This window comes from Aquarana catesbeiana, linkage group LG04 (assembly GCF_042186555.1).
Source record: "Aquarana catesbeiana isolate 2022-GZ linkage group LG04, ASM4218655v1, whole genome shotgun sequence".
Taxonomy (NCBI): Eukaryota; Metazoa; Chordata; class Amphibia; order Anura; family Ranidae; genus Aquarana; species Aquarana catesbeiana.
The window spans coordinates 20764043-20776020 of NC_133327.1; the positions used below are offsets into that span (position 1 = coordinate 20764043).

Sequence of the window (11978 nt, forward strand, 5' to 3'; positions counted from 1 at the left end):
GCAAGACACATGAAAACTTGCATGGAGTTTGCTAAAAAAACACCTGAAGGACACCAAGATGGTGAGAAATAAGATTCTTTGGTCTGATGAGACCAAGATAGAACTTTTTTGGCCTTAATTCTAAGCGGTATGTGTGGAGAAAACCAGGCACTGCTCATCACCTGTCCAACACAGTCCCAACAGTGAAGCATGGTGGAGGCAGCATCATGCTGCGGGGGTGTTTTTCAGCTGCAGGGACAGGACGACTGGTTGCAATCGAGGGAAAGATGAATGCGGCCAAGTACAGGGATATACTGAATGAAAACCTTCTCCAGAGTGCTCAGGACCTCAGACTGGGCCGGAGGTTTACCTTCCAACAAGACAATAACCCTAAGCACACAGCTAAAATAATGAAGGAGTGGCTTCACAACAACTCCGTGACTGTTCTTGAATGGCCCAGCCAGAGCCCTGACTTAAACCCAATTGAGCCAATTGAGCCTCTCTGGAGAGACCTAAAAATGGCTGTTCACCAACGTTTACCATCCAACCTGACAGAACTGGAGAGGATCTGCAAGGAGGAATGGCAGGGGATGCCCAAATCCAGGTGTGAAAAACTTGTTGCATCTTTCCCAAAAAGACTCATGGCTGTATTAGATCAAAAGGGTGCTTCTACTAAATACTGAGCAAAGGGTCTGAATACTTAGGACCATGTGATATTTTAGTTTTTCTTTTTTAATAAATCTGCAAAAATGTCAACAATTCTGTGTTTTTCTGTCAATATGGGGTGCTGTGTGTACATTAATGAGGAAAAAAATGAACTTAAATGAGTGAAAAATTTAAGGGGGTCTGAATACTTTCCGTCCCCACTGTATACACCATAATAGAGTTTAAAAAAGTGCAGAAACTTTTTGAAGAACCCTCATATTTTTGAGGACCTTTGGAGGGGCTGGGTGTCTTTTTTCTTTAAAGAAAGCCAGCAGGGATATGTAAATTGCCAGCACTTTTTTCCTTTGTAAAGGCCAATGCTTAAAAAAAATACTGTTGCCAGCTAAATAGATACATATGTAGTGATATAATATTATGTGAGTAGTATAGTGGTATCGTGGGTATGATAATTAATTAGTAAGTACTCTTCCGCAGCAACCCAATTCTTCCAGAGAGATGCACTTTATTGACTTCCAACACAGAACAAAGTCCAAAGTCCACAGATGACAAAAATATCCAGCAGAGTATATCATTCAGAGTCCCATTTCTTAGGTCTGTGTCTTCAAACACAGACAAGCCTAACTTAAACTATAGACTGAATGCCGTGTTATATTCACTAGACACCGAATGGCTGAGCAATTTGATTGGCCATCTCCATTCAGGTCTTTTATATACTTTAGTCTTTCAGACAGACAACAACTCCCAGCCGTGAACAGCTGCAGTCATAAACCACCCCAATTTGCACTCCCGCATATCAACATCAACAAGTCCCCTTAGATAAGTATAATTAGATTAGATTAACAGATACTACCTGAACACCCTTTGAGATGTTCAAATAGACTTGCATAAGATTAACACATCAAAGGGTCTTCAGCTGTCCCCTTGCTATGTTAAAATTCAGTTGGCTCGGACAAATCAACCATTGTCAACTGAATTCTGGCCTGGTTAATATTGACTGTATGTGTACATACATATAATAATATAATGTCCCACATAAATCGGTGAACATATTACAACAACATAGACACATAGAAAAGTAACAGCACAAAAAAGACCAAGTGGTCCATCAAGTCTGCCTTTTTTCTTTTATACATGTTTTAGATTTTTTGTTTGTTTGTTTTTGTTAAAAAATGGTGAAAAAAATTGACATTGGTACGTGTTCCCTAGGGCAGCAAAAACACAGATGCTACTCAAATAAATGGCAGTAAACAAAACAGTAGAAATAAAGTTCTTGGGGGCGTGGTTTGGCTGGATCCCGGAATGGTTGCTTAAACACAGAGCTCCTGCCAGCCGAGGATTGTAATCTGCCTTTTTACGGGGAACCACCGCTCTTTATCACGATGGGAAAATCAAACAGAAGCGCCTCAGCATCGCTGACACCGAAGGAGACGGGATCGCAACTCAGTCGCAATATCCCGGAGATATTCCGCTCACTCCGGTCCAGGGACCACGAGTCCTCACAGACACCACAGGCCTCAGGGTCCTACTCTCCAAGTCATGGCTCCGATTCCCAGTCAGAGGGGACAGAAGCCCAGGATCATCGCTCCAGCTCAGCGGTGAGTCTGTGGGACCTGAAACATGTGGCCTCCGACATCACTAACAATATTACTGGCACCCTGAAAGCTGCAATTTTAGATCTTAAGACGGACATTCAGGCGGTGGCGGCTCGTCTAACGGAAGTGGAGCAAACCACGCAGCTCCATACAGCTGCTATCAGGCAAGTCCAACACACCTATGATGCCCAACTCTCAAACCTGTACGACCTCCACCATCAGGTCGAAGACCTCGACAATCGAGGTCGAAGGCATAACGTCCGAGTTAGGGGGGTACTTGAAGGGCTAGAGGCCAGTTCCCTGCCTCAAGTTATATGCGCCATTTTTAATGATCTTCTAGACAGGCCAGCAGATTCTCCTATTGAAATGGAGAGACTTCATCGAGCCCTCAGGCCGCCACCCCGAGACAATGAACCCCCGAGGGACGTTATATGTTGTGTAGTGAACTTTCCACTCAAGGAAGAAATCTTAAGAAAAGCCAAAGAAAGGGGCCGCTTACAACACAATGGCGCAGAGTTTAAGCTTTTTCAAGATATTTCCCCAACTACACTGCAGAACAGGCGAGCCCTACGCCCCCTGCTGGATCAACTCAGAACGCGGAACATACAATACCGGTGGAAGTTCCCGTTCTGCCTCTCTGCCACCGCTAGAGGCCACACCGCTCTCCTAAGATCGCCAGAAGACTTGCCAGCCTTCTGTGAACAACTTGATATACCCTTAACAGAACTTCCGGACTGGTGTGGGTTCCACTTCCCATCAGAGCCATGGCGACCAGTATCTCATAACCCTTCACCCAAAGCGCAGAGACACTGCTCCAGATGCCGGAGATCAGGCCCCTCTTCACCCGGAGCCCATACCTCTCGTTGTGATCTAGATCATCATGCTTCGGGTCTGCCTGCAACTCCCCGCAGGTCCCACCAAGAGGCCTGAGACATCTACGGATACCTCGCTCCTACCTACCCATGAGAGTACACACAAAGTTTCTGTTCCTGCTTTCAATCTTATCTATCTATCTTAGTCTAGCTGTTTCTACCTCCGTGACTCACCTTAGTTGATAAGAAGCTCTTAACCATCTTCCCGAAGCAGCCCACCCTGAAGGAATGTCTGATGTCGACGTGAGTAAAGTTTGAACTACTCCTAATACCGAAGCATTTTTTTTACAACATAAAACTTTTTTTTTTTGTTATGCTCTTGGTCATGACCCTCACATTAAGAACGCAGGAACCTGGCCGTCAACTAACACATATGGTGATACTCCCCCATATTATGGGACCCTAAACGCTTTTCAGCCTACCGGAGGATGACATATTCGTGCTACCAATGTAGCTTATATGCATTCCATACACCCACTATCCCCCCCTTCTGCCCTCCCTCCTCTCTCCCCCGTCCCTTCTCTTCTTTTTCCCCTCCTCCCTCCCATCAAATCTATCCCCTCCCTGTTCATACGTGGGATACCAGACAGAATGCCTCGGGGGCTCATAGGTTCCTGTTGTTTTTCACTGCCACCCCACATGGGTGCTCAGTAAATATCAATTAGAGGTTTTTTCTCTGGAACACAACGGTGAAGAGATGGCACATCTGACTGAACCCTATATAAATTCTACATGACTTTGTGTTTCAGTACACTCTCAGAGGAAAGGTTTAGGACTTGTCCTACTTTCGATAAGTATAAACCTTTCCTAGTTAAGACAAGCCCTCCCCTAACAGGACACAGGGCTTAGGGCTCTAGCATTAATGTCATAATGTTTTCGGATTATCATATTACTAGGTCTGGAAGACCTACAAATAAGGCTATAAGTCACGATGAATACGTATGTTAATTTGTTTTTTGTTCTTCGTTTTTCTGCCTCTTACATATATATGACACTAATGGGTGTGTACTCAGGATGCAATATATTAGGTTTGCTGTTATCATAAGTTAACCTTCCCATCTCTGTACTTGCACTAATCCCCATTGAGCTACTGTCCCCCCTCAATCCTCCCTGCGGCAGCAGAGTAGGATCCTAGACATTCTCATCAACCCCCCGCAGCAGTTCTATTACTTAGTCTGCTGACCATCCAGCTTACTTTCTTATAGGTGGACTGGTGTCTCCATTCCCACCTCTGGTACTTTTTCCCCTCTTATACTTGCTCTTATCCACAAACCCCACCCTCTCCTTCTCTTACTTTCTTTCTACGGGTCCCTTCCCTTTTCATTTCTGATACTTCACATGTTTTACCCCACTGACCCCCCCTGCCCCCCTGGCTCAGCACCTCCGCATGGACGTGTACTATCAAGGCGAGATAAATAAAAGAATCTTGATCTTAGCCTCACTCCTAACTCCTCTCATACAAAACCGGAAAAAATGACATCTTATACTCCCCTCTCGCTGAAATGTGTCTCACTTAACGCAAAAGGCCTTAATGTGCCTGAAAAAACGTTTGCAGGTCTTGTCCGCGCTCGCCAAGCAGAAGGCCCAATTTATTTTCCTCCAGGAAACCCACTTTCGCTCAAACTCCATTCCAAAAATTACTAACCATATATACCAGACAGCTATCCACTCCACGAACGCCACAGCGAAGACCAAAGGGGCCTCCATACTCATGTCTAAACACGCCCCCTTCAAACTTTCAGACTCCCTGATTGACCCTGAGGGGAGGTTTGTCTTTATCAAAGGCTCCTATGCTTCCAGGCCAATTACGCTGGCAAATATTTATGCCCCAAACGAACACCAGGTCTCCTTTTTTAGGAAAGTTGGTGATCTTTTATTTTCCTTCAAGGAGGGTGTGGTACTTATGGGAGGAGACTTCAATGTGTCCCTTAACCCAGATATTGATACCTCTTCAGGCACCTCTACGATGCCTTCAGCAAATCAAATTACAGCTACAAGGTCTGGCGTTGCATGATACATGGAGCACATTATTTCCCTCCGTTAAGGATTACACCTTTTATTCCGCTCCCTTCCAAATGTACTCACGATTAGATCATTTTTTCCTCTCTCAGCCTGACCTGACCTACCTTACACACTCTACAATCCACCCCATGTACCTTTCTGACCATCACCCCATTTCGGTCTCTCTGACTTTTCCGGACTCGACTCCAAAAACAAAACTCTGGCGACTCAGTTCTGCTCTGTTAAAAGATGATGAGTTCACCTCACGCCTAGAATCACGCATCAAAACATACTTCAAGGAGAACACCACCCCGGACATATCTCCCACTATTTTATGGGAAGCACATAAGTGTGTTATCCGAGGGGAACTGATGGCCCAGGCGACAAAAGTAAAACGGAACCATCAGTTCACTACTGAAAACCTAATAGCCAGTATCAAACGTTTGGAGGCCTCACACAAACAATCCCGTTCACAGCAGACACTTCAGGAGTTATTACATCACCGTTCAATGCTACTAGAAGAACTAGGAAAACGCACGAGGCGTCGCTATGTCCTACATCAGAGAGTTTTTTTATGATCAGGGTAATAAATGCGGAAAGCTCCTTGCCCGGGCAGTACGTGCCTCCAGACCCTTTAACGCAATACATCACATTCAGACTCAACAGGGCACATTACTCTCTAGAAACAAAGATATTGCACAATCTTTTGAACACTACTATAAAAATTTATATAATTTAAAATCTACCACCCAGAACCCAGACCAGGCAGGACTGAGGTCAGAAGCCATCAAGAGTTTTTTGACTCAATATAGCCCTAAACCACTCTCACAGGTACAAGCTGAGGAATTAGAACAACCCTTTTCAGTAGAGGAATTGCAAGTTGCCCTGCAGCAGATGAAAACAGGGAAGATCCCGGGCCCAGACGGGTTCACACTACAATATTATAAATGTTTTTCTCAGACTCTGGCCCCAAAGATGTTAGCCACTTTCAATTCTTTAGCCAATCCCACAATGTCAGTCGGCCATATGTTAGAGGCCCACGTCACAGTCATACCTAAAGAGGGCAAAGATACCACACAGGTGCAGAATTACAGACCTATTTCTCTCTTTAACGTGGACATCAAGCTCTATGCAAAAATTTTAGCCAATAGGTTGTCCACGCTTCTACCGAGTCTTATCTCTTTGGATCAGGTTGGTTTTGTCCCTGGACGGGAGGCCAGGGACAACACCATCAGGGCACTAAATCTCCATCATTGGCTCACCACCACGAAAACATAGGGCTTTTTGTTATCTCTAGATGCTGAGAAGGCGTTCGATAGGGTGGCCTGGGACTACATGCATGTGGTACTCAAGATGACTGGTCTTCATCTGCGCATGGCCCATATCTCGGCGTTGTACTCCTCTCCGAGTGCAGCTGTAAGAGTCAACGGTCACCTGTCGAACGCCTTCCCTATAAGCAATGGTACTCGCCAGGGCTGCCCCCTATCACCTCTGATATTTGTTCTTACATCAGAACCTCGCCTTAACAGATTAAGAGATAATTCTGACATTAAAGGCCTTACAGTACAAGGAAGGGAGTATAAAGTCATTGCTTTTGCAGACGATATTTTGCTCTCCCTGACCTCCCCAATCACTTCTATACCCAATTTACTAAAAGACATAGAACACTTTGGGATGCTGTCACACCTAAAGATCAACTACGCGAAATCCCAAGCCTTAAACATTACCCTTACAACACAGGAGGTGGAGCAATGCCAGACCTCTTTCCCTTTCCAGTGGAACCAACAAGCAATAACTTACCTAGGCATCCAAATTACAACTAAATTAGCTGACCTGTATAGCGCAAACTTCTGTACTGTCCTAAAAAAAGCCCAACACGACTTAAAAGAATGCGGAAACCTCAATGTTTCATGGTTTGGCCGTTCTGCTCTCCTAAAAATGACAACTTTACCACGATTTCTATATATTATTCAATGTCTCCCAATTAGCCTACCAACATTTTTTTTTGCTGCATACAGAAAGGCATGCACGCTGTTTCTATGGAAGGGCTCCCCTCCCCGTATTAAGTTCACTCGTCTTACACGTCCAAAACTTGGAGGAGGTATCGGGCTACCGGACCTTCATAAATATTTTCTGGCAAGTCACCTTTCACGGCTCGTGGACTGGAATATCCATGAGTCCGGAAAGGTTTGGGTGACCTTAGAGAAATAATTTTCTGATCTTCCTCTTGAGTCCCTTCCTTGGTTGCCTCCTGGACACTGGCCACTGAAGACAATAGTACATCCTCTTATCTCTACATTGCTAGGAGCTTTTAGAGGAGCAATTAAAACTTCATCAGTCTCTTTCGTCCCGGGCCCATTAACTCCACTGAGAGGGAATCCTGGCTTTACACCAGGACTCTCATCAACTTTTCTTAACTGAACATGGCCACATGACAAAGTACTAGCATTCCAGTTCTTTACCGAAGAACCCCTCGGTCATACGAGAACTTGGTAGACTCGTCCCCTCTTAACTCCTTTCCTTTTTGGACATACCGACAGATTCAACACTTTCTCTCTACTCAGGCAACGACAACGACCTGGATGAGACAATTAACACCTTTTGAAGAACTATGCAGCTCCCCCGCAGAGATATCTAATCTCCTATATGTACAATGCACTTATAGATGACACTCCCTGCACCTCAGACCCAGCACGTACAGCATAGGAATCTTATTTACAGATGTCTCTTGCAGAGGAGGATTGGACTCACATCAACGAATACGTACACAAGGGTTCCCTTAATGTTGCCATCCAGGAAAACGGCTATAAAATTCAAACACGCTGGTACAGGACCCCATCACGTTTACATAAATTCTCCCCAGCCATCCCAGATACATGCTGGCGATGTGGGAAAGCGAAGGGTACCATGCTCCACATTTGGTGGGATTGTGACCTCATACAACCATTCTGGAAAGAGGTACATGAACTTATTACATATATCACAACATACTCTTTAGATTACTCTCTTGCTCAGTATCTCTTACACCATACCCATCTAACCAAAAATGAATACTATAGATCTCTGGCCATGCACTTGGTGAACGCACAGTGGTGTAGTGGTTAGCACTCTTGCCTCGCAGCAATAGGGTCGCTGGTTCGAATCCCAACCATGACACTACCTGCCTGGAGTTTGCATGTTCTCCCTGTGCCTGCGTGGGTTTCCTCCGGGTACTCTGGTTTCTTCCCACACTCCAAAGACATGCTGGTAGGTTTATTGGCTTCTTTTCTGTCCAAAAAAAATTGGCCCTGGTGTATGGGTGTGAGTTGGGGACCTTGGATTGCAGACCCCTTGGGGGTGGTTGTGTGTGGAGCGCTGCGTAGATTGATGGTGCTACATGGGTACCTTAAATATATATATATATATATATATATATATATATATGTATAAAAAAAATAATAATATAGTGGATGGGCATCTTGATGGGACACAATGTGCAGGGATGGGGACAATTGTGGGTGCTCACTCAGGTTGAACTGGATGGACTGGTGTCTTTATTCCACCTTACTAACTATGTAACTCGGCTAGATTATGCATCCCGACACACTGGCGATCCACAAGCGCTCCTACGATTGGAAAGTGGTTTCGGAGGGTCTCTAAAATAGAGGAGATGGAAGAGCTGGTTCATATCTCACAAGAACGAATCCAAAAATTCACAACTACTTGGGCCTGTTGGTAGCACTTTAAATTTTCTCAACGCTATAGTACATATAGCTCCTAAACCATATGGCAGGAGACAGAGAGAGCCACGCCGGGGTGGTGGCGCCGTGTGGGGGCGGTCGTGTGGACTTCACCCCTCCATCCTATTTCTCCTCCCCACTCTAAACCCCCCGCCTCCTTTCCAACCCCCTATCCCCTTTTCCTCTCTATTTCTTCCCACCATTCTAAACGGTCATGCTCTTTATATTCTTACCTTCCTTTTCCCCTTTTTCTCCCTCTCTCCCTGACTCCTCTTTTCCCTCCTGGTTCTTTTCCCCCCGTTTTTTTTTTTCTCTCTTTCTTTTCTTTTCTCTTTCCCTTCATTTGTTTCCTTCTCTAAATATCACCCCTACTCCTTTAATGGAACAAATTTATTCCCTTCGTATTCTTTTAGAAGGTCTACTTGAAACATTGTGCTAACTTGAAGATATGGAAACAAATCTCAATTTGCTGTAATGACAATTCCATACCTACGGCGTGTACCTGTAACCTGGAACTTTGTTACAAAAATACTATGTGATAACCCTTCTATTATATGTGTTTTTCTATGCATTTGTTAATAAAAATTATTATGGAAAAAAAAAAAAGAAATAATGTCCTTTACTAATAAAAATGTTCCATGACATAAATCCAGTGCTTTAAAAAAAATCATGGCTGCCAGCCAAATGCTATAAAAAATAATTAGCATTGGTACATGCTCCCTAAGGCAGGGCCATGCTATTTTTATTTATTTTTTTAGAACCCTGTTTGAACCGAAAACGAGGCAAATCAGCTCACCCATAGTAGGGAGCAAAAGATTCCTAGTCCCACCATCTACATAGGCAATTGAATATATGAAAATAATATAGAAAAATATGTAGAAAAAAAAAAACCCACACATGTACCCACAGATGCTACTCAAATAAACTGTAACAAACACCCAAAACAGCGTAAATAAAAAGATGCAGTTTTTACAAGTCCTTTACTAATAAACAAAAAGTTCCATGATGTACAGTATCTCACAAAAGTGAGTACACACCTCACATTTTTGTAAATATTTTATTATATCTTTTCAGGTGACTCACTTTTGTTGCCAGCGGTTTAGACATTAATGGCTGTGTGTTGAGTTATTTTGAGGGGACAGCAAATTTACACTGTTATACAAGCTGTACACTCACTACTTTACATTGTAGCAAAGTGTAATTTCTTCAGTGTTGTCACATGAAAAGATATAATAAAATATTTACAATAATGTGAGGGATGTACTCACTTTTGTGAGATACTGTAAATCCAGTGTTTTTTTAAAAAAAACATTGATGCCAGCCATCAAAAAAAAAAACAAAACATACATGGTAAATGTTTCTTAGGGTAGTACCTTGCTAATCTTTTTTTTTCTTTGCCTATAGTCTAAAAAATAGGCATTTTTTATTGGAAAAATTATTTCCCATTGATTTCAGTAGGGTTTGGTTTCAGAATCTGAATCTCATTTGAACTGATCTGAACCCTATTTGAACCAAAGTTGGGGCAATTCAACTCATTCCTTTTCTGGAGTAAAAGACTTCTAGTCCCCCCGTCTATAGAGTCAATAGAATATATGAATAGAATATATGAAAAATATATAAAACTAGACCTAAAAAAAAAGTAATAACAAAAAAAAAAAATGTACCCAAACAAATGCCAAATGGGATTAAAAACTACTATATTGACATTGGTAAATGTTCCATAGGGCAACGCCATGCTTTTTTTTTTTTAACAACCCTTTGCCTATAGTCCAGAAAATGGGCATTTTTGATTTGATAAATTAATGTCCTATTGATTTCAATAGGGTTTGGGTTCAGAATCGGAACCTCATTTGAATTGAGCTGAACTCTAGTCGAACCAAAGTCAGGGCAATCCAACTCATCCCTTTCCGGGAAGATTTCTTGTCCCACCATCTACAATAGAATATGTGAAAAAAAAAATATAAAAAAAAATAAATAAAAAAAATGACCCACACAAATGCCAAATGGGATTAAAAAGTATTTACATTAGTAAAATGTTTCCTAGTGCAATGCTAATATATATATATATATATATATATATATATATATATATATATATATATTTGTTTTGTTTTTTTTTTACAGCCCTTTACCTATAGTCCAGTAAATGGGCATTTTTGATTTGAAAAAAATAATCTCTCATTGATTTCAATAGGGTTTGGGTTCAGAATCTGAACCTCATTTTAATTGAACTGAACTCTATTCGAATCAAGATCGGGACAATTCAACTCATCCCTTGCCAGGAGAAAAAGATTTTTTGTCCCATCATATAAATAGCTAATAGAATATATGAAGTAAATATATATAATAAAACAATAAGCACATGTACCAACAAATGCTACTCAAATATAGTAAACTGCAACAAACACCTAAAACAGTGGCAAAGCAAAAACAATCAAGCGTAACCTGTGTAAAATCAAATACAAATACGGGAATGAATAAAAGTCTATGCTTTGTTTCACAAATGGATATAATTATATACAATGTTTCAAGACTCAACAACAAATATTGCAACAAGTAACAAATAAAAAGTGAGTGAAACCAAACAAGTCTCTTTCAATGCGTTAAAAATTTTAGACATTTTTTTTCTTCTTCAACACACCGTAACATGAAGATCACTCCAAGAATGAATTTGCAGTGTCCTCATGGGTGACTCACCAGAAGTAAATGACGTTTGTGTTAAGGTCTTTTTTTCGTAGTCCTTCTCCAATCCACTTCTTCTCCTCCAAAAAGTCTAATTTGTTATGCAGTAGAAAAAAAAATCTATAGGTATAAAAGCTTCACTCAACACATTTCGTCTTAAATATTTGTCAAGGAATGAGTCGGTACATGCAAAAAGAAACTGATAAATAATCTGCTGCATTTTCTGATCCTCCCCTGTTAAAGGATAACTTCACTTTTAAAAGGGAACAAATAAAAAAGCAAATAAAAATATATGATTGTATATGCTACCACGTGACCACTGCAACATTTTAACCCCTTCATGGGCAGACCATTTTGTGCTACTTATTTGCATGGTCCTGAAACACTGTACGCAAATTAAATTTATGTCCTTTTTTCACACAAATAGAGCTTGTTTTTGGTGGTATTTGAACACTGCTATTTTTTTT

General features: G+C 41.8%; 1 protein-coding gene across 3 annotated transcripts in view; it reads right to left on the reverse strand.

Annotated features, from left to right (window-relative positions):
• The window catches only part of LOC141139089 (alpha-1,4-N-acetylglucosaminyltransferase-like), an 82417-nt gene extending 70656 nt beyond the window's left edge, over positions 1–11761 (reverse strand). Inside the window, exon 1 of one of the 3 annotated variants that reach the window (XM_073624899.1) lies at positions 11527–11761. The gene's annotated coding sequence lies outside the window, so the exon portion shown is untranslated. Of the gene's footprint in view, positions 1–11470 lie in introns of all 3 variants that reach the window. The other 2 variants (XM_073624898.1, XM_073624896.1) reach the window with 2 other exon arrangements.
• Positions 11762–11978: the final 217 nt, after the last annotated feature.